Source organism: Astyanax mexicanus, chromosome 9, assembly GCF_023375975.1.
Source record: "Astyanax mexicanus isolate ESR-SI-001 chromosome 9, AstMex3_surface, whole genome shotgun sequence".
NCBI lineage: Eukaryota > Metazoa > Chordata > Actinopteri > Characiformes > Acestrorhamphidae > Astyanax > Astyanax mexicanus.
The window spans coordinates 31,560,577-31,585,563 of NC_064416.1; the positions used below are offsets into that span (position 1 = coordinate 31,560,577).

Sequence of the window (24,987 nt, forward strand, 5' to 3'; positions counted from 1 at the left end):
ATTAAATTGCAAGTTAAATTAACAATTTTTTCAGTATTTTTTATTTTATTTTATTTCCCGGTTTATCCAACTTTTCTACCCAATTTAGCTATTAAGATTATCGCACCAACTGGATGCCAAGTGGATTTTTCCTATCACTAGTGATGCCCCAACACCAGAAGGGTGAAGACTAGCACATGCCTCCTCCGATACATCTGAAGTCAGCCACAGCTTCTTTTCTCTTTTCAAACTGCTGCTGAAATAGCATTACCATGTAGCCTGTGCACTCGGAGGAAAGTGATGTGGGAGGAGCACCATCTACCCACCCAGAAAAAGAAAACAAGGCTAATTCTGCTCTCTCTGACTCTGGCTGCAAGCAGCATGACCGGGATTCAAACCAGAGATCAAAGTGGCAGCGCCTTGGTCTGCTGGATCACTCAAAGCCCCGAACAAGAAAAATTTTACAGATGAATTTCATGCATTAACTTGTTAACAATGACAGCACTACATAAAACCTTTCGTGACCGGGGTGTATCATGCTGAAATGTGTGATACACTGAGTTAAAGGGCAAGTGTGAAGCGCACAGCAGTGCAGAATGCGCTGCATTAAGTCAATTTCCACAAAGCAGACACTTACAAGTAATTATACAAATTAACTTGTCAGAGGGTTCCGGAGGGATGTTTGTCTTCCTACGCCTTCTCTAAAAGACCAGTGGGCTTCCTTTCTAAATGAGGCACAACAATAAGACGAGCCCCCGGGCACGGCGAGGGTGGCCAGGGGAAGATTCTCCTCCACTCAGCAGCTCCAGCACTCAAACGTCCATTACTAAGCAGCTCGGCTTCTAAATGCTCTCAGGCATTATGGAAATCACAGTTCTCTCATGGACTATATGCTAAAATATTAGCACTCATCTGCTGCCTGCATTCGCTGCACTACTGCAGAATTGTAAAATGCGCTCTTTCTCTCTCATGCTCTCTCTCTCCCTCTCGGGCTCTCTCGCTCGCTGTAACTCTGGGACTAGGCCAATACGTTGGTATTCTTTTATGTATGAAGTCATTCTCGGTCAGTTCCCAACATATTTTTGCAATGCTTTCCTCCAGAACAGAAACAGAGTGCATAATATTATATATAATCAGAGATAAAATGATTTAAATTGTTTTGGTGTACAGTACCTTCTTATTCAATGTTTTTCTTCATTTCTTTTTTAAATTTTCTAAATTAATTCATTCTAGTATTGAAGACATAAAAACAAAAAAGGGACACATATGGAATTACATGATAAACAACCTGATCAACTGAGATGGTGATTTGGGATGACCCTGAGAAAACTATTCCAGGTGACTCTTCCTCATGAAGACACTGAGATTGAAATACAAAGTGTGTGCAGATCTGTCCTCAAAGAAATATGCGCTACTTAGAAGAATCTAGTATAAAGCATAAAACATATTCTGGCTTGTTTAAGCTTTAATATCTTCAACAATTAATTTACAATAAAAAAGAAAGAAAACACATTGAATGAAAAGAGGTGTGTCCAAACTTTTGAATAGTTCTGTACCTGAAATGAAGTGAGAGGTTGGCTTATTTTAAGGCATTAATGGACTCAAAAGTAGTTCTACACCCTAAATTATAAAATATGTAGCTCTGTATAGTTCTTAACGATGCAGCATGTCATTTTATTTTATCCCAAAAATATAAATTATACAATGAAATTAGGAATAAAACAGAAGAATATTTAAATCTAATTGACTTTCAGCTATGTGACATTTATTATACTTCTGTACTGATTGTTTTACTTTTTTATAGAATATTTTTAATAACACTGGTGTTTATGCTCCGTACATTGCAATTACTTTGAAACCAATAAAACATTAAATAAAAATAAAAAAATATATAAATAAATAAAAAAAAAAGATGCCACATGCAAGATTTGCATCAAGGCTGGGTTTAAAGAATCGACTTTTCAATTTGAATCAATTTTCATCTAAAGGATTTCATATCCGGCCATATAAACTAAAATCATTTCAAAATGTAAAATTAATTTTAAAATATTTAGTTAATTCTCCTTGAGAACACTAATATTTTTAAGAATGTTAGGTTAAGTTTTCCTTGTACAATCGCAACACCTGATTCCCTTTTGTTGTAAATAAAATATCTAAAAATGAATCAATGTCGAATAAAATAGGTAATCGAACTGAATTGAGAATGTGTGAATTGGAATACAATCAATTTGGGAAATCAACGTGTTCAAACTCAACCTTTACATTGCATCATATACAGTGACATGCCAAAAGTTATGGAACAGGAACAGGAGCTGTGTCTCATGACTGTCTCATTTCCTCCAGAATGGAATGCATATTTTAATCAGAGATAAAGTGATTAAACTGGTTTTGGTGCACCTGAAGTTCAGTGAGGGTTTCGTGAGGCTGGTTTTAATTAAAAGGCTCTAATCTCTCCCACTGTTTCACAGACGCTCTGAAAACAAGTGTTTCATCAACCTTAGAGATTTTATTACTCACATCAGTGGACGCTGTGTTTATCAGATGGAGGCTACTGTAGTGTTTCTGTAGTCTTGTGTTGTGAGCAGAAATGTGTCAATATGGGAGTGTTAGGGCTGCACAAAATATTGTAACAGCATCATCATCGCAATATGCGCATGCACAACAGTCCCATCACAGGATGTATGTTTTACTATCCTCATTTTTTTATAGATTATTACTAAATACATCCAAACTATGAAGATAAACATGGAAATATTTAGCAAAGAAAAACGTGCAAAAAAAACAAGAATATATTTTAGATTCTTTAATACAGCACCTCTTGTTTAGATGACAGTTTTGCACAGCTTGGCTGGATTTTCTTAGTCAGCTTTATGAGGTAGAGTCACCTGGAAATCAGGCTTTCAGTTAACAGCTGTGCTCAACTTCTTGCTCTCTTGAATTTCTTGTCTCTTATTGTGTTTGAGATCATCAGTTGTAAAGTTGTGAAGAGGTAGAGTTGGTATTCAGTGAATAGCCCTATTTGAGCAATGTTTTAATCCATGTTATGGCAGTAACTAATCAATTAAGTTTAAGAAATTAATGTCAGTCAATCCAAACACTTTAAAAGTATCCTCATTGAAGTTGCAAAGATCATCAAAAATCTTAGGATAAAATTAGCTCTTGTCAGGAAAGGAAGACCAAGAGTTCCCTCTGTTGCACATGATAAGTTCAGATAACCATCTAAATACGTTACAGACTATTTTGGATTGTTTAACACTCTTAAGTTACTACATCTATCTATCTATCTATCTATCTATCTATCTATCTATCTATCTATCTATCTATCTACATATATTAATACTTATTTTACTCCACTCGAACTGCAATAGCACCAAAAACGATGTGCTGTATTCTACAGTGCTGTCAGAAATACTCCAATACAAGCAAAGTAAAGTGAAACTAGTCGTAATCTTTCAACAATTTATTCCCCAAAGATTCCAAGTGCTGATCCAGATACCTGAAAGTCTGAATTAAAGTCTAAACCAAAGAAACCCTCCATTGTCATTTATTCTCAAACTTATATTACAGTATGCATTTTATTACACAGCTCAGAAGTCCTCAAAAAAAATGCAGCTCAAGAGGCTGAAAGAATAAAGCTTTAATTTATGTGTTATATTCATGGGCATGGACTAAAAGGGTATAAAGCCCTTAAATCTGAACTGTGCAGCAGTGGAACTGTGTTCTCTGGAATATTCTCTGGTATACAGAGGTATAGAAGCAAAGGCCTTATGCACACGTACAGTATGCAGCACATTAATGCATATATATGTACTACTCCACTTTTCTTTCACTTTGTGCAAATCTGCATATAATTATACATGATATATTATATTGTATTCTGTACTGCATACATCCATAATTGTTGCTGAAAACAACTTACACAGCTTACTAGAGCCTAATTCATCAGTACACACTGTATTACTAAAGAGTTTATATAAGAGATTAGAGATTTTATTATAAACTGTCATGTCTAGTCCCGGGCTCTGAATTAGCTGTCACCACGCAGCACTCACGCCAACCCCGTGGATAAGCCGTCCTCCATGTTTACTGAAGGCTCGGCATGAAGAGATCCCGGGGATATTAGTGTCCGTTTTTGTTTTATAAGTCCTAGATCTCTGAGTGGAATCTCCCCGAGGTCCTATTATCTTATCTAACGTAAAAAAAAAAAAAGTGCTTTTACCCCTCAGCTCGTCCTCGCAGTGCCGGCACATTCGGGCTCAGTGTTCTTCGGGGCGTCTCTGCTGCATCTGTCACTTTCAATTAGTCCTGATCTCAGGCCTGTTGGCTCATGTCAATAACGTTTAAAACTGCAGGACGAAGTGCCGTCTTTATGTGGCTGGTTAAAGACAAAGGCTGCTTTTCCAGTTAAGGCCAAACGATTCCTAAATCTGTGCTGTACCGATCCGTGTCGATGTGGACCCGTTACCCTGGTTACAGTCTCCTTTTCCATTTGTTCCATTGCTTAATCAGAATTTGGAAGTACAAGAAACAGAATATATTTGCTAAATAAATAAAAAAGGGGAGAACTGTGTTTTATATATATATATACTGTACTAGCCTCATCCTACGTTACTATCAACATCAATCAACATCACTAACGCACTAACCCTGCATTCACATTAGAATGTGACGAGTCGCTTGTGTCGGCATGTCAAAGCTCAACTTGTGCATGTATTATTGTCCAGCTTCTGACAAGAAAAATACAAAAAATACAAAACATTTTATTGCTTTAATAGCCCTAAAAAATATTTATTAAATGTGTTTTAACTAAATTAAGATCACTAAAATAGTTTAAAATACATTTATTTTAATACCACCATCCAGTCATTTTTATTCCTGCATTTTGGAAGGAAAATATGGTATAAATATGAGGAATCGCTTGGCCACTTTTTTCTGCAGCTATGACTCCTGAGCTTGCTAGACTCTTGGCAGAAGCTTGAGAACCTCGGACTGCCTTGTTTGTGATAGGTCCAAAAAAAGGCTAGAAGCCAATCAGGGTTAAAATGTCACTTCACCGCGTCATAATTCATTTGCATGAAGTTGAGAAAATTTCAACTCCGTGTCGCTTGTCGCTCTGCCGCTTTGTTGCTTGTTGCCACTCATGTGCCGAGCCGACAAAAGGTGCCATGCCATTGGAAATGAATGGTCACCTGACGCTTTATCGCTTTCCAGTGTGAACGCAGAGTAATGATGCATTACCAATGCCACGACTAGGCTTGTACAACACCACAAACGGTGTGTAAACAATGCCAGAGATTAGCATCTGGGCATAAGGGTATAAGGGTGTTCCCATGTCTATGTTACCATCCGCCTCTTTCCCTTTAGTTAAACTGTTAAAAATCTGCTGGAGTCAGAGTTAGATCATAACACTCTGAAAATCTTATCACATTCTCTGTTTGTTATAAATCCAATCATAACAAATTAAATCCCTTTACTTTTCTCTGAGTTGCACCTGTCCAGCTTGACAATAATAGAAGTTTTTGACCATCAGCCTGGCCAATATATACAGTACCAGTTTGAACGTGTCAGTCCTGATGCTGTCAGTCTGCCTGTTCCAGACTCTAAACTTTCCCCTGTGGACTCTATGGCATTGCTACGGCATTCCCGCTCACCCAGTTACTGATTGCTCTCACCTGTTTTACTGTGTGTATATATATATACCACTCACTTCCTTCCTGTCCTTGCAGAGTATTGCACCTATTGATTAAGCTTTCATGTTTTGTTTTTGATTTATTTTACCTATCCATTTTGTTTTTGACTTCCCCTTTGCCTTGCCTGTTTTATTGCCTTGCCTTGTGTACGACACTTTTTTTTGTTGATTGTCCTAGTCTTAGCCTTTCCTCCGATTTGGATTTATCATGTATGACCCTGAACTGCTCGACCACCTCTTTCGGTATGTTGTTTGTTTACACTGCCCTCTTGATATTGATCTTGCCTGTCCCTTACTACCCCTGTAAGCTTGACCCCTTTCATAAATACTGTGGTATCTGCAAGCGTCTGCCTTGTGCCTGGTCTGCGTGATAGGATGCACCTAAATTTAAGAGGGTTTTATTATTTTTAAATTCCCTGCATTGTAGATTAATAATAAAGTCATCCCAACTATGAAGAAAAACATATGGAATTATTAAAAACTTTAAAAATGTATATTTTAAATTCTTGTGAAACCAAAATAATGGTAAACCTAATTTTTAACCCTTTTTTTGTCATCTGTACCTAGATTTTAATTTTATTTTTAATTTAATTATTTAGATATTCAATTTTATGCAATATGGCCCATCTCTCCACCCAGCCCTATTGCCACCACTATTGCAATTATATCAGTAATCCTGAATATATTAAGCCTATGTGAATGTATAGTAACTTTATTATTAATTAATTAACTAATTAACTAATTAATGATTAAGTAGTCTTATCAGAGGAGGATTGATCTGTAAGTCTTGGCTCCTCCCACTGTTTCTTTCTCCAGCTCCGGGGGGGGGGTTCATTGTTCTATGTTTTGTTTGATTCTTTGTGCTGCTCCCAGATTTCTGTAAAGCTGCTTTGTGTCTCAGCTGTAAAAACACTACATAAATACACTCGATCTGACGATAGTTAAAGACCGAACGAGAGGGCTGAGTACATGAGAACCAGCTGAACATGGTCTCACAGGTACAACCTCATGCTGAGATTAAAATTAAAGTGTAAATTCTTGTCCGACAGCATCCAGCGTAAACAGGGTTGTTTAAATATACCCAGTGTGGTAATATTGCTCGGCTGTGTGTAATGACCATTGTTACTGTGGCACAGAATTAGATATTTTAATGAAAGGAGGACGTAATTAGCACATAAAATGCAAGGCCTGGATCGGATGACCTGTATCACAGTATGACATCCCTCTTCTGGCTCCGAGCAACACTACGGTCATTAGCAGCATAAATAATTAGTCTTCTAAGGGCTGAAATCTTACACAAATCATCATTAAACCGCTTTAAACACAGCAGAAAGTCTGAGAAGATTCATGCTCTTTATCTTTCCAAAATATAAATCAAAATACATATGTACTTATACTTATAATAATATATAAAAATATACAGGGGCAATAAAAAGTATGTGTACCCATAATGTAATAGTTATCTGCATCAACTAGTCATAAAATTTTATCAGATCTTTATCCAAGTCAAGGGAAATGACAAATATAATATAATTCAATCAAAAATCATTCTTATCTTCATTGAGAAAAACCTTATAGTGCTAGTGGAAGAAGAATGTGAACCCTTGTATTAATGACCTTAAAAGTCAAGTGTTAGCATACCTGGAGTCTTGCTAGTTTGGAAGTGTGGACCAGAGCTAATTTTACTGATAAAACAAACCAAATTTTAGAAGGATACGTGTATGTGAGCCATACCATGTCAAAAAGAGCTTTCAAAGAATCTATGATCACAAATTGTTGATTTAAATATAGCTAAAAAAATGTTTCAAAGTGATTTTAAAGACCTAAGAAATTCATTAGTCTACAGTAAGGCAAAGAATCTACAAACAGAGACACTTTCTGACTGTAGCTGCTCTACCAAGAAGTGAGCACCCAGTCAAAATGACCCCAAAAGAACAACAGATTTTTATTTTATTTTTTCCGGACTATAAGGCTCATCAGATTATAAGGCGCACAACCAATGATCTAGCTGGGGGAAGCGCCTAAGTAAACAAAACTGAAATTCTTTAAAAAAAAAAAAAAAAAACATTTTTAAGTCAAATGAGTGCTGGATGTTAATCTACACAGATTTCTCTCCTAAAAACTGTTTATTTGGGTGAGTAAAGCGCTTTCATTTATTTACAGTAAGCTTAGATTTTCAATATTTTGTCTACAGGTGAGTTTTCACTGAGGTTTCTTCAGGACTAAGGCTGGTGCAGCAGCATTAGCATTAGCTGCTAACCGCAGTGCTAGTGGGATACTAGCATAAACGCCACAAAATATCGCTAGACTGAGGAACCCTGAGTGTTCTGAAAACCCAGGGCACTATCAGCTAGTGGTTCGTCCCCGTTATCTTGTTTTAACATGCCAAAAACGCAGACTACAGTCCAATATACTCACCTCTGAATGGGGAAAGGGCTAGCGCTGTGATTAGCGGCTAATGCTAATGCTGTTTAGTGCTGGGGAAACTTTAGTGCTACTGAAAACTCACCCTTATAATGCTGTACTTTAGTTGAGTGGCTTTCCTGCTCCTTTTATACCTGACTGATAAAATTCATATATAAGGTGCACCTTATATAATGCAGATTATAAGGCACCCTGATGATTTTTGGGAAAATTAAAGGATTTTAAGTGCACCGCATAGTCTGAAAAACACAGTGATCTAATTTGCCTTACATGACATTGCTAGTGATGTGACTAATGTGCATTCCCACATTGTGATGACAGTGCTGAAACGATATACTGTGCAGCCCCAATACAAATATATAAAACAATCCCATTACACACAAACGCAAACACATGAATCACTGAAATATAAGTTTCAATAAGTTACATGAATTCATATTTAGCTTTGCTTGTTCCCCTGCAGTTGGCAGCAGCAGCAGCGTAAAAACAGAGCGTGATCTAAATCTTTCCTTCAGGCTCAATTCAAATTGGTCCTCAGCATACTAATACTTCAGAGCCCAGCGCCCGCTGGTACACACAGCGTAATGGGCACGGCTGGTTTATGTTTCATTAAAACGTGCAGAAGAAGGAGGAGGAGGAGGAGGAGGACAGTGGTGTAAGTACTACACAGCAATTTACAGAGCTAGCATGATTCACTGAAGTTCAAATACTCACATACACACACATATATAGCTTATAGCATAAGATACATATGTGTTTATTTGTATCATGTATAAATTATAAATATAAAATTTATACAGATTTAAATAAGATATACATAAAAAAACAAGATACAGGAAAGAACTTAGGTTTAGGGTTTAGGGGCAAACACTTTTTTTTTTACATAGGGACAGAATGGTTTGAGTAGTTTTTTCCCTTAATAAATTAGATGTTTTTATAGTTATTTAAAACAGTTATTTATATTTACTTTAGGCCTGTCACAATAAGAATTTTTGTGGACAATATATTGTCCCAGAAATTATTGCAATACACGGTATTTATGTAATTTTAAGACTATTAAATGCCACTGACATAATGATAACAGAATAGCATAAAAAAGCAATTATACATATTTTAAAGACAGCAAAAATTGAATTACTTAGGGAATTATATACTTATTTCTTCAGCTACTTTAGTCCACACTGTGTATATGGAGTCACCGTTATGGCTAACAGACTGGCTAAAATACTGTTCAATGTTATATATGTGAACAAACATACAAATAAACACATTAGACAATATCATAATTTATCAAAAATGATTGAGGTCATGTTCATTTATTGTACAATTAATCGATATTGCAATTATTGTGACAGGCCTGATTTACTCAGGTTATTTTAGTCTCATTAAAAAGCAAAAAGAAAAGAAATCTGAAAGGGACAAATACCTTTTCATGCCACTATATTGTCCTCATTTGCAGATCCTTCTAAAATGTTTAAATAAAGTATTACCATTATGCTACCCAATCCTAGGCAATGGATTACTTTGGTAAACCTTTTTCAAGATAAAGAGTTACATTCACAAATACCACAGAACAGAAGCCTTATGTTAATCATGTCCAGAAGTGGCGTAACTTGTCTGGGTTTGAAGGAATCTGGGATGAACCATCACTCATTGGAAACACAGTGTATTGTGGTCAGATGAATCAGTATTCCAGATCTTTTCTAAAAGGAACTGGACTCTGAAGCAGATTTGTCCATCAAAAGGTGACATTAAATACAATATCTGCATATCGTTGCTGTCCTATGAAAAACACTTATCTCCATTTTTGTTGATTTTTAGTTTATTACATAATTTGAACAAACATCCTGTCCCTTACACTGTGACAAAATGTCTTGATGAACGGACCAGTAGAAACTCTTCTATATGACCTGAAATAAACTCTTTTTACATTGACTTCCATTGAAAGTTTACAAGGTTTTTTCTCTCTCCTGGAAAGTTGCTGTTTTGGAGATAAATGTTATTTTTCTATTGGACAGCGATGATATACAGTCTATAAACTCAGCTACTCTACTGCTATACATTTCACTGCCACTATAGTAAACTCAGGAAAGCAGAAAGGTGTGTGTGGGATGTAGACCCTCGTGTGAAATCCTCTTTGAAGGCTTCATATGAAGGTTCACGTGAGCCAGGCTGATTCTCTGCCTCTGAAACTCTTAAATGAACATCTGACCCAGTTGCAAAATGTCCAAGGTGTTGCTTAGTAACCATGATCACTGGTCATATGGCAGAACCGTAGGCATCATCACATTCCAACGTGCTAATAACCAGTCCGAGAAGCCGTCCGTCCGTCATTAACGAGAGCTCTGAGTCTTATCACTTCTGACCCGTGGTACGAACATCACCTCGACATGATTTCGCCAACACACAGACTCGTATAATCAGGGTAAAAAAATGCTCTGGTGCCGAAACGAGACGTGCGTTACGTCTTCATTCATGACTGAACCCTGAGTAAAAATCTAAATTCCAATGAAAATGCTAATCTACAGCACAATTTAATCTCCAAACTAGTTACAGTGTTCTGTATAGCAAGGCCACAGCATTCCACTGACACATGATAAAGATGGATATTAAAGTGGGTTAATACAAAGAATGGGAATAATAAAGAAATTCCACCAATATTAAACTCGTATAGTAGACATATAGATGTGATTAAATTAGTTATTTAATTATAAATTCTCATCACACAGTCAGATGCAACAGTTGGGGCTACCTTATTACATATTTTTTTTAGGTTATGCATTGGTTTATTTTAAATTCCCAAATCACACAAAAACATGGGATATTATGGAAAATGCATATTTGTACAGTTTAATTTAAATACAATTTATGTCCTAGTTCTTTAAAATTCATAACTAGAAAAAAAGTGCAGTAACACTTCCTATGTCTGGTACTGTAAATAATGTTGTTATAAATAGATATCCTTTGCGTAGGAACCAGGGGATCAGAATTATGTGGATTTATCTCCTCCCAAAATTATACTGCAGAAAAAGCTAAACTTTTATTTTGAAAGTGCACCAAAATCTGCACCCCTGCCATGAAAAGAACCTTCTAATTCTAATTAAAATTAGCTAAAGCAATTATCTCTGCTTTTATCTTATATTATATAGACCTTTGGTTGGATTTAACTAATAATAAACAGAAGTACAGATTTTTTTTTTTTTTGGGGGGGGGGGGGATTAACTGTCATTCCACAAATGTTGTTCTAAGTCAATATTGGGTGGGCTTTGATTTATTTTCGCAAATGTGTCCCACAATGTCAAACCCGCTCCTCCGCCTTTGATAGATATTATAAGGCATTACACCACTCTTTATAATGTCACCTAGTTATACTATACATATTTCCTATTGAATATCATGACTATCACTGTTAAATTTGAGATATTATACAAACGTATTACACATATTATGAGGTATTATGTATTCCGCAAATAAATGATTCATAGGAAGTGTTACCAAAAGTGCTTAAGTCATTAAAAATGTTGAATTATTTGTATAGATAATTATAAGTATAGAAAATGCAAATATTCTGTACTGACTCTCATTTCATTGCAAACAACAAAAACATAGTATATTTCATATATGTGTTTAAATTTTATTGGCTTAACTTCAATTAATTTAATAATATACATCTTTCCTGCATTTCATCCCTGCTATGCATTCCAAAAAAGTTGGAACAGGGCAACATTTACGTTAATAATAAGGTTAAAAAAGTAAATAAATTACAGTGTGAACAAACAGGCGAGATTCCTCTGCTGAGAAATCCAGGGAGCTGCGCCACTGAAATAGCAATTTGCCAAAATTAGAGCGCACTTGGCTCTTAAACGGAATGACAAGGGTCCTGTTGATTGGTTTATTTCAAGTTACGCCCAAAACACACCCATGATTCATTGAGAGTATTAATAGATGCCTTCTACAGGGCCAATAAGGTCTTTCATCATCTATTACCTGAGAATTTTTTCCACCCTGTTTTACAGAAATCCTATAGTCCTTAGGAAATGTTGGGTTGTCATGCTGCACAACTTCTTTAGGCTTTGTTTATTCACAATTTTACTCTGATATTTAGCTTGGTGAACTGTGAGGGCCATTCTAAATGCTTGTGTCCTTTCAGTTTAAGGTCATTCAGGCAGTTCATGGTGGTATTGGGGTGTGTTTTGGATCATTATTCTGGTGTAGAAGCAAGCGTCTTTTCAGCTTCAACCTTTTAACAGCTGCTTTGACATTTGCATCCAGGATTTGATGGTATTTTATGGAATGAATTCGTCCCTCCACCCATGCAATACTGCAGCAACGCAACCCTAAAGCATGAGAGAGCTACATCTATGCTTTACAGATGAAGTGTTCTCTCATCTTACAGCCTCCACTGCCTTTAAAGGAGAAATGCAGTGCGAAATGGACTTGGGGTGTAGTAAAATATGATAAAGTGTACACATTTTTATCAAAAAGCCCACCTCAGTTCACCCCCAGCGTTCTGAAATACAGCCCTTTTAGCCGATGCTCCTAATAGACTTACAATGCTAGTGATATGGGGCATAGTGTTACCCTTTAACAAGCTCAAAGTAGCTCCAAATTTCATCGGTAGAATTCTGAAGGCCTTCACATTTAAAATGTGGCAATGAGAACTTTGCAAAGTGCACAGGTAGTTTATTAAAAAAAAACACCGTTTACACACACAGTACCTTCAGTTAATTGTTGGAGCCGCCATCTTGAAATCAAAACAGTAGTTCTACACAAAATCTGTTCAATCTGACTATGTGTATTTATCTTATACATGTACACATACAGGAGCAGTGCGGTTTCTATCTTTCTACAAAAAAAAAACTCTTTTGTGGCTCAGAGAGAATTTTAAAAGACAGCAGCGGCAAAGAGAGATCAACTCAAGAAGCAAGATACACAAACATCTCGACACACAGAGCAGAAGATACACAGGGATATGCACAGCAGAGGCAGGGTTTCACTGCAGTACAACAACAGCAGCAGGCCCAAAAGTGGGGATGTTGTTTTGTTACTAACTGTAATTCTATTTGTGTGTTTGCCGTTTACGTGCATTTTCTAAATATTCTGCACTTTAGTTTTGAGGTAGATTCATTTTTGTTGTTTAGTTACTTTATTTTCGTTACTCTTTTTTATGGTCTTCGTAACTAGTTACTGTTTACATTTTATACTAAACTATACTAAAACTAATATTCATGTAGTTGCAGTGGTATATTGTTCAAATTATTAAAAAAAAAATAGTGATATGTAATATTGTCAATAATATTATCATTAAAATACCCAGAATTATTGCATACCCCTACTGACCAGTGTGCTCATAGCAAGGCCAGGTGATCCACATTGTCACATGTGTATTGTACCGGCAATACACTATAAAAAGCATTACCACCCACAGTGGACAGCACAGTGGGTGGTAATAGTGGTGACTGTAGCCTTCTGGCTAGGGGTGTGGCATATCGTATTGTACACAATAATATTACCAAAAAAAAAACTTCATATAATGATATTCTTGAAAGCAGACTATTTTTCTATTTGCTTTGCTATTTACTGTACTTTTAATTGTCTTTTTTGTATTTTACATGGACTAAATTTGCTACACTTTCGTTTTGTGGTAATAACTTTTTTGTTCCATTTTGTTAAATTTTACACCAAATCAGGGTCTTGTTTATGACTGTGAATGAAATAGATAAATGTTTACAGGTTGTTTTGTTTCTACTGAATGAAAAAAAAAATCATTTATATTAAATAAAACATTTAGATTTATTTTTTACTATATTCTTAAAATTAATTTAAAAAAATGTCCATGTTTTGTCATAACATCATATCGTCATAGCAAAAATACCCAGAAATACCCAGAAGTGGTACTATTTCAGGGTAATATTTCTGTGAACAGACAAGAGACTCACATTCATAAATCACTTCCACATCCAATACAGGAGATCCTGCTCACATATTCCACACAGCATCAGTGCAGCATTATTTACAGTAGCTTCTATGAGACATGGCAGAAGTCATGGGACACATACTAGCTCCCGTCCCATGACATGTGGCATGTGGTTTAAAGATTAATTGTCAATTAACTTCCCGGCTCAGACCCAGAGCAGTGGGACTGCAGGATCGGACAGGGCGAGAGCACGAGAGCCCTCTTCTGAAGCTGACAGCTAAGACTGAGGATCTTCGGGACGCCCCTGTTGCATGGCAACCAGCTGGCATGGCTGGAAGTACAAAACCACACCATGGCTGTTGTGAGAAAAGCTCGCGCCTGGGTTTTGACACTCTGAGGAGTTTTTCCTACAAACACTGAACACTGACTTTCAGCTTCCACCCCCTCCGGGCTCGGCACAGCGACGGGAACCAGCACAACAAACCAGCCGAACCACAGCGGCCTGAAGATTCCTGATCTGTACAGCTCAGCCGTGCCCACACACTCTTCCCCTGCTGTAAACTTGTTGTTGTGAGATGTTCTGAAGATGGAAGGCTTCCTTACACCATGAACTGTACAAAAGGCCAAAACACAACACTGTACGCAGCTTACTCCGACGTCAGTGCCCACGTAATCGCTGGGCTTAAAGACATCTCAGAAATAATTGCAATAAATAACATTATTATCATTTCAAGAGCATTGCATGGGGCTAGGGCTGTCACAGTAATTACATTATCGATTTACCATAGAAAAAATATAACCATGACCTCAATCATTGCCGCAGACCTCGAAACTGCACTTCATATTATTTTTCTGTTTTTCTAAGCAAGAACTGCACAGTATCCTGAATGCGTATGCAGTATTCCATCTTTTTTTAGTTGTATTTTATGTTTATGTATATAATTAATGATATAATTAATTTGTAAAATAATACTTAATAATACAATTTCAGTGCCTGACTGCTTACAGTATTGAAGGTTCATTGTTTTTTAAATGGATGTAACTGAATTATGATGCTTTTTATATTATCAACATATCAGTGTGACTGTTCTTTTTTGCCATGTAAACAAACACAAGTATGTTCAACAAAAATCATTAAGATCATTTCCATATATTGCCTAGTGTTAGGAGACATACCACAAATCAATTTCATGATTAATTAAACCGTTTTCTACATGACAACAAATTAACAATGGTACAAGCTCCTCAAATGGCTCAGATGGCTCGATGTTAGAGTTGTTCTGCTTGTTGGACAAAAAATGTTATCATTGTATTGTATTTTAAGATTTTGACTTTTCTGATTCTGACTGTGCCTGATATTTTATTTATTTAAAGGTTTATTCTATTTGTTTTTGGAATATATAAAATTTTAAAGCTTTATTTTCATCATGTATAAAATGAAGTTAAATACAGCATAGTTTGCTTTGTCCCACAAATCACACAGTATATAAATTAATTAATGCACATAAAACAGCTGCAAAATATAGACAATTTAAATTTTACATACACAATTTCATACTTAAACATATTAAACATATACGTATTTTTGTAGAAACCCAAAAGCCTATCTTTTTAGAATGCTATTTTTTACTAATATACATTTTTACCAAATAAAGTCTATTTAAATTTATTTTAGAATGCAAAACAAAATTTAAAAATTAACAGGTAAACCTGCTTTTACTCTCATTTTCCTCTCCAGTGCCCTATTGTACGCCCAATGCTCATTCCTATCTTACACCCTGTCAACAGCTCATTTTCACACCTTGCACCCTCGCTTTAGGAATAAATCTGCACTGATGGGCGTGGTGGTCAGGAAGTTAGGTGTGTTGTTCCGGTAAAGAAGATACCAACTTGCCAAAGTCAGAGTGCACTTGGCTCTTAAAGGGAATGGAAAGCGAAATGCTGTTTGGTTTATTTTACTTTATGTTCAAAACACACCCATGATTACTTACAATATTTAGCACATAACTTTTGCATGCATTTGAGCTTGCCAAGGCATATTTTTTTGCATCCTCACAACACCAAAGACAAAGCGACACGCCCTAAATCTGGCTCTGTGATGCGCAATTGACGTCTGCCCTATAGGTTGCAAAAATAGGGCCCCTAGAAGTGTGTGTATAGGTGTGAGAGACAGAATAAGAGAGCTCACCACCTTCTGACTGTAAGCACAAGTTAGTTAAAATGTCCCCCATCTACATTTCTCACATTGCTAGCATGCACACTGATATTACTCTACTGGAAACAACGAAAACCACCAACTATCTCAGCTCCGACAAAGGAGGTTATGGATCACCCTCAATTAGAAAAACTTACATTTTTACTAAGCTATAATACCAGTAAATTATATAAATATGTGAACCATTCTTAGAATTTTTCAGTAATTTCCAACTGAAAGTGGCGTTATGAATATAGCTCGATTTAGGGAGATCCACACTCTTACTCCTCCCACTCTCCACCCTATATTAACCTTCAGTTTCTCTCTACCTGCGTGGCAAACAACTTCGCATCCACCTCCTCTCTATCTTTCTCCTTCATGCCATCTCCATTTTCTCTTCATGTATCTCTTCTTGTGTTGGATACATGTTTTTTCCTTCTCATTCCAGTCCAAATGTGTGAAAAATACTAGCAAAATATCATAAAATAAAAAGAATATGTATCTATAATGTGAAGATGTATTGCTGACTTGGACAATTGCTGTTTTTTTTGTTGTTGTTTTTTACTGAAATGTGTTTTGTTTGTTTTTTTGTTATTGTCTTCTTCCATGAGAGGGGGAATATTATCTATTCATTATACATGTTGATTGTACTGAAAGAAATGTAACTAAAAAAACAATAAACAGAGTTACAAAAAAAAGAAATGAAAGAAAATGTCCCCCATAATGTTGAGTTTGCTATTAGTAGCGTGTGGGTTTAAACAGCCCGGGGTCCTTAAGGAGCATCTGCGTGACAGTCTACAATGTTAGCAACACAATGCTAATGCTAAATGTGTGCCATTTGGGATGTTGCTAAATCCACCAGCACTAAATGTCATTTAAGAATAAAATTAAAACTAATAAAGGCAAGTTTACATTAATAATACATTCTGAATGCAATTTCAATAAATGTTCAATTAATTCAACAGGCCTGTTGTATACTTTAAGAAAGTACTTCATTAAGTATAAGATACAACTCCAGAAGTTCTCACTTTCCCTGCTCCAGACACCGCAGAGAAATCCTACAGTCTGTTCAGGTACAGGCTCAATTCAATATTAGTGAAGTACACAGGCGGCGTTACGCAGCGCTGTATTAGATTGAGACTTGTTGGTTTGAGCTGTGTGATGTATCCTCGTCTTACAAAGCAATAAATCACAGGACATGGCTTTAACTTGTTTACAGAGAAACATCTCCTCTCAGTCTGTAAAGACGAATTGCCTTGTCATGCTGTTATTTTTAAGGGCTGTCTGCTTTTATAACCTGTCATTCTCCAAAAACATTGATTTAACTCTGGTGGAATAATGAATATGGAGTGATTAAATCTGTCAGGTTTATGATTATACCCTAATTAGAGCTCAGTTCAGGTTAATTAGGGTGGGGTGGACATGACAACACTAAAGCCTGTGAGATGCTGTGGTCATTGTTGTTCTCTTCAAATCAATAATTTACTCCCACTGTGAGTTTGAGGATCGATCCGTTCCACAGTAAAATCCTTAAAAACTTCATAACTTCCTTTACTCAACTTTTAAACAAGTCAATGTAATATATAATGTAATACACACACACACATATATATATATATATATATATATATATATATATATATATATATATATATATATATAATATAGATATTTTTTTATTGTGCCGCTTATAATGAGATCTGGACACAACAGAATAAACTATTGCTGGATTCACATTATAGAGAAATATTTTTTTATGTACATGTACATGTATATTTTATCTACAATACATCATAAAGTATCTATAGAGATGTGAGTCGCTTTCTACTTTTTTCAGAAATCATTTACAGCTCTGGAAAAAATAAGAGACCACTTGAGTTTCTGAATCAGTTTCTCTGATTTTGCTATTTATAGGTATATGTTTCAGTAAAATGAACATTGTTGTTTTATTCTATAAACTACAGACAACATTTCTCCCAAATTCCAAATAAAAATATTGTCATTTAGAGCATTTATTTGCAGAAAATGAGAAATGGCTAATATAGCAAAAAGATGCAGAACTCTAAGACCTCAAATAATGCAAAGAAAACAAGTTCATATTCATAAAGATTTAAGAGTTCAGAAATCAGTATTTGGTGGAATAACCCTGGTTTTTAATAACGGTTATCATGCATCTTGGCCTGTTCTCCTCCACCAGTCTTACACACTGCTTTTGGATAACTTTATGCCACTTCTGGTGCAAAAACTCAAGCATTTCAGCTTGGTTTGATGGCTTGTGATCATACATTTCCTCTTGATAATATTCCAGAGGTTTTCAATTTGGTAAAATCAAAGAAACTCATCATTTTTAAGTGGTCTCTGATTTTTTCAGAGCTGTAAGTTACTTAAATAATTAAACAAACAAACAAATAAATAAGTGACCAGACATGCTAAAGGTAGGATTCTTACTTAACTAGAAGAAGGAAAAATCTTCGTAACAATTAATGTAAGTCAATGTAAAAACATTTTGAAAAATTTGGGACATTTTGGAGCATTTCTGTTGGTCCATTTATCAACTCATTATGAGATGTGGATAAAATGTAAAGAACTATTGCCAGATTTACATTAAGTCAAAAATGACTAAAAAATTTGATTTTGTATGACAGGTAATGATGAGAAGTGTCCAGAAAAGGCCATGTATTTTATGTATTTGTCCACAGACTGTAAACATTTATGTCACAAGTTGAAGGTAAACCTTCTTAGCTTTTGGAGCATTTCTATTGGTCCACTCATTATCAGATTTGGACACAAAATCAACCAAAGTATGACAATCCAGACAGGCTGAATAGAGAGGATCTTTCCAACAACTAGCACACATGGTACATTGCACCAATGCTGTGACAATGTTGTGACAACCAGAAAAATGAATAATGGAACATGACTGGAATTGTGAATCTGGTGACCAATCCAGCAGCAAACACAGTGTTGAAGCCCCCAACGTCGTCACAATGTTAAATGTTCAAAAAAAAATGTGCTCTAATGTCAGATAATTGATAACAGAACATAACTGGAATTTTGGAAAGTTGTCTTAAGGTGGTTTTATGACTAAGAGGAAAAAATATACTGTATAATGATTAGGCTGTGACAGTGCTGTTTAGAAAACACAAAGATGAACAGAGCAAGCTATGGACAACTTTCTATCAACTTTCTAAAAGGTACAGTGTGTTATGAAAATGTTGTGTGCTTGCTGGGAAGATGCAACTTCACCTAATGATTATTGAAATTATTTTCTTGGTACAAGCATCACTGTCCAGCTATCATGAAATACCTATGGCATACTGTATCTGTTGTACTGTAAGAAAATGGATAGTGGAATTTTGGAAAGTTGTCAGATGGGGAGTCTTATGACCAAGAGTAAATATTATCTAATGATCAGGTTGTGACAATATTGTAAAGAAAATATAAGCAGTGCAAACTTTGCACAGCATTGCAGCATCGTTGTGAGAAAGTAGAACACTTTGTGACAATATTGTGTGTGTGCTGAAAGGAGACAATGTTACCTAATGATCATAAGCTTGTAAATAGAAACAGTGCAACCTCTGGACAACATTGTAGCAACGTTGTCAACAATCCACTAGGGCTGGGGCGACGCGTCGACATAATCGACGTCATCGATTACAAAAATACATCGATTTGCATAACGTGCGTCGGCGCGTCGTAAACATGGCGGCGCCTGTGGAGAGCATTAGAGGTTAGATCGGGCCCAAAAATTCCAACTGGCTGTTTTCGGGCTGTTTTAATGAGCGAAATATGATCAGAATTATGTTAATTAACACGGTAACATAGAAGCATAGAACTGTTATTTAATTAAAATGATTTTTAAGAACAGCTAAACACAGTTCTGCAAGTCAAACGCGGAGGAGTTCACGTGCGAGAGACATAGAGAGAGAGAGAGAGAGAGAGAGACAGAGAGAGAGAGAGAGAGAGAGAGAGAGACAGAGAGAGAGAGAGAGAGAGAGAGAGAGAGAGAGAGAGAGAGAGAGAGAGAGAGAGAGCTACTCACAGGTGAAGGTTCTCTTTGATCTCCTCGTGCTCATATTCTAGTCCCATTCATAATTCTGCAGCTCCCTCAGTGTTTTCTGCCGTATTTTGCGGCTAGCGCGAGCGCTTACAACTGACACCGCGGACCGCGAGGTGCCGCCGCGTTTGTGCCGAATCCGACTCTCTGCTGAATCTGACTCCCGCTTCGCGGACAGAATCGGCACAACACCTGCGATGTAGAACTGCGGTAGTGAAAACAGCGCTTATAAATAAATTAGTTTAGTTTCACTTTCAGTTTTCGTTATTTTATTTAAATAAAAATATAATTAAAAAACAGACGCCTACATCTCGGACTATTTTTTGGAGCCCGGGTCGGATTTACGGGCGGGCCTCGGGTCATGTCGGGTTCGGGCAGAGAATCTAAGCTCTAGAGAGCATGGACTCCGGAGAGCAATCTCCAGCTACAAAAAAACGCCAGCGGGCATCTAAAGTTTGGGAGCATTTCACGCAAAAGGGCAACAATGTGGTCCTCTGCCATACGTGCAAAAGGAGCACTTGAAGCGCAAACATCCACAGGGTCACACAGTAAGTTACCGTTTACATCAGGGTCTCCGCGGGTGTCCTTAAAAAGACTTAAGGCTGTCTACCAAAGGTTTTAAACCTGCCACAGGCAGAAATTATACATTTTTGGTTTATATTTGTGCATGGCATTTCGCAGTTTCCAGAAACAGTAGCATTATTCATAAGTTCAGGTGTTTAGCTAAGCTAGCTGCCTTAAGTTATTTTAGCTAGCGCCGTCGGCGCTGCGGTGTCACACCGTTTTCTGTCACCGTCGGAATTTTGTGACCAGTGCTCACGGTTATGAGCGTTCATTGGCAAAACGGAAGCTTTCTATACCTACACCTTACCCTCAGCCCTAAACTGAACCGTTTTGGCCAGTCGGGGTAAACATTAGAAACGAACAGTTTCGAATCGGCCAGTGCACCGGTCTGCTGAGAACTAACTGCCAGTGGTCACAAAATCTAGCGGACACAGAAAACAGTGCAACACACGGTTGTGGTGTATGGGAGCTTATCCATTTTTAGCGTTATAGATCTAAACGTGTTGTACATGTAAGTGATTATAAGTGTGGGGTTTGGTTTAGTAGGCTTGTGTTGTTGTTGTTGTTGTTGTTGTTATTATATATAAATATAGTAATTTATCGTTTGCTTTAAAACGTAAAATAATTATTTAAATATGTTTCTCAATGAATAGATTAGTCGACTAATCGAAAAAAATAATCGTTAGAATAATCGTTTAAAAAATAATCGTTAGGGACAGCCCTACAATCCACCTTAACACCATCCACCTTAAGATACACTGCAGATTTTCATAGCAAAACTAGAGTTTTAAACACTGTTATGCGATGGATGGATGGATGGATGGATGGATTGATGGATGGATGGATGGATGGATGAATGGATGGATGAATAGACATATAGATAGACAGGCAGACAGATAAATAAGTTACTCAGTGAAAAGCATTATCCAAATCAAAATGTTAAAATTTTTACTACAAAACTAGTGCTTTTAACAAATGTGTCAAACGGTTCTTTTCCTTAATTAAAACTTCTTACTAAAAATATCTGTACACTGTCAGCTGAACACTGTCAGTGAATCTATAGTGTGTGTGTGTGTGTGTGTGTGTGGAGATATGGAGTACAAAATGGAAAAATAAATGAACGCAGGAAAATTCCGACAGGTTGACTAGAGGACTATTTGTCTACACCCCAGCAAGCATGGGTTGATTGTGACAACCTATTGTTTTGTCATCCCAACATTGTCAAAATGTCGAAATGCACTGTTCTAAAATGTGATGTGTGCAACCTTCAAACAACATTGTGACAACATCGTAAACACTTACTTAGCCTATTGTCAGAAAATGGATAATGGAATTTTGAAAACTTGTCATTTTTTACCAAGAGGCACAAACATAAACAGCACAATGTTCAGACAACATTGCAGCATAGTTGTAGGAAAGTACACACAACCTTTGGACAGCATTGTAGTTACGTTGTAAGAGAGTCCACAATCCACCTCAACACCAACCGCCTCAAAACACCTCAGATTTTCATAGCAAAACTAGAGATTTAACAAAGCCAAAAGCATCCAATAGATCTTACTGTTACTTCTCCCAAACACTATCATAGATGGATGGATGGATGGATGGATGGATGGATGGATGGATAGATAGATAGATAGATAGATAGATAGATAGATAGATAGATAGATAGATAGATAGATAGATAGATAGATAGATAGACAAACAAAATAAGACTATCTACTGTTTTGTCGCCCCAACGTTGTATCTATATCAAAATGCACTATGTTCTAAAATAAATAATGGGGACCAGCAGACTAGTGCTTTTACAACGCCAAACTAGTGTCCAACAATTCTTATTGTTAATTTCTTCTAAAATTGCTTACTAAAAATCTCTCTGTACACTGCCAACTCTGTATATACATCTTTACATAATTAAGAGACCACTTCAGTTTCTGAATTAGTTTCTGAATCATGTTTGGGTAAAATAAACATTGTGGTTTTATTCTATAAACTAGGGACAACATTTCTCCCAAATTCCAAAAAAAAAGAAATATTGTCATTTAGCGCATTTATTTGCAGTAAATGAAAAATGGTTGAAATAACAAAAAAGATGCAGAGCTTTCAGACCTCAAATAGTGCAAAGAAAACAAGTTTATTTTCATAAAATTTTTAATGGAATAAGCCTGGGTTTTAATCACAGTTTTCATGCATCTTGGCATGCTCTCCTCCACCAGTCTTACACACTGCTTTTGGATAACTTTATGCCTCTCCTGGTGCAAAAATACATGTAGCTTAATTTGATGGCTTGTGATCATGTGTGTGTGTGTGGGGAGACGAATAAAAAGATAAATGAAAGCATATAAGGAATATTCAGACAGGTTGACTACACCCCAGCAAGCATGGGATGGTTGTGACAACCTATTGTTTTGTTGCACCAACAATGTCACAATGTTGTAAATGAAGGCACGTGTAACTTACGAACAACATTGTAGCAACACTGTGAGAAAGTAAGTTAGATAACATTGTGACAACGTTTTAAACACTTAGTTTGCATCAAATGTTAAGAGTAAACAGCACAACCCACTTTATCCACCTCAAAATACTGCAAGTTCAAGTTCATCAGACTGAACAGCATGAAAAACAAACACAAAAGTGATAATACTTTCAGCGTTACTTATTTAATCTACACCTTCCTATAAACATCTACACCCGGTCCTATCTGATAAACCCAGCACTGATAAACACACACACGTGCGCGCGCGCGCACTCATACACACAGCGGTGTGATAACTAAGCAGCGCATCTCCAGCCTACAGCTACATCCACCCCGCAGCAGCAGCGGCTGCGGCTCAGCCTGAAACCACAGAACTCTTACTCACCGAGCAGACGGGGACGGAGTCCGCCGGAACCGATACGGCGTCTTTTCCCGCCGCTTCAGAGAGCGCGTGACGGTGGAAAGTCGCGCGCGGAGAGAGAGGGCGGACCGCGGGCTGGAGATACGAACTGAAATCCAGAGAATCAACTGATCAGTCTGATCAGCACGAGCAGAGGCGCGAGCACTGAAGAGCAGCAGCACGCGACTACCCACCTCTCTCTCTCTCTCTCTCTCTCTCTCTCTCTCTCCTCTCTTTTCTCTGTCTTCTCTCGTGCGTGTGCGCACGCTCAGTGTGTGTGGAGGTGACTTCACCTGTTCTCTCCACCTTTTCTTCACGCGACCCGCTCCACCACCACCTCACGGCATGAGGTGCCGTTCAACTGAGAGCGCGCGCGTCCGTTCCGTCAGCCTCTCTCTGTCTCTCTCTCTCTCTCCCTCACTCTCACTCTCTCACTGCGGCGCGCGCTCCTCTCGCGCCACTCCGCGAGCTCGGCGAGGCGGCTCCCGCTTCTTCAGCATCCACGCGGAGCGCGCGCGCCGTCCGTCCCAATCATGGTAACAAGTTCTCGCGCGGTGTCCGATCACGCCCTCGAAAATACTAAATAAATAAATAAATAAAACAGCATCACGCGGGTCTCTTTTAATCCTTTATTTAGAAGATTGATTTACCAATTCATTTATTCAATACTGATTTACACATCTGTTTGTTGATGTGTAATTATTAGTGATTGTATTCTTTTACTTTTCTATTAATTAAAGCAGTCATTCATTACGTCATCTATTAATTTGTTTGTCTGAATTAGTCTGACTGATTCATGTATTTATTACTGATTTATTATTGATTTGTTTGTTGCTTATTGGTCAGTGGCTACTTTGTTCATTCATTTATTTGTCCATGTATTCATTCATTCCCTCAGTATAATTTCATTCATTCATTCATTCATACAGACTATTTAATGACTGGATGTTTCTTTTATTCCTTCTTCATGTTTTTTTTTATATTTATTACCCAGTAGCATCATTGTTTAATCCCTTATTCATTCATTCATTCATTCATTCATTCATCCATTTATTTTTTTCTGTTTAGTGATTGATTTTTATGCATTCATGTTTTACTTATTTATTCATGCATATATCAATCATCTCATCTATTAATTCTGCAATTTATTGAAATGTTTGTTTCTTGTTTTTCTACTTAGTCACACACCTATTTATTCACTGACTCATTCATTCATTAATTACTGATTCACATGTCTGTTTATATTTATTCAGCAGTAGCTATTTATTTCTCATTTATATTTTGCTT

At 36.8% G+C, this 24,987-nt stretch overlaps 1 protein-coding gene across 1 annotated transcript in view; it reads right to left on the reverse strand.

Annotated features, from left to right (window-relative positions):
- The window catches only part of cntn5 (contactin 5), a 394,897-nt gene extending 370,698 nt beyond the window's left edge, over nucleotides 1-24,199 (reverse strand). The window contains exon 1 of the mRNA XM_049483448.1: nucleotides 23,686-24,199. The gene's annotated coding sequence lies outside the window, so the exon portion shown is untranslated. The remainder of the gene's footprint in view (nucleotides 1-23,685) is intronic.
- Nucleotides 24,200-24,987: the final 788 nt, after the last annotated feature.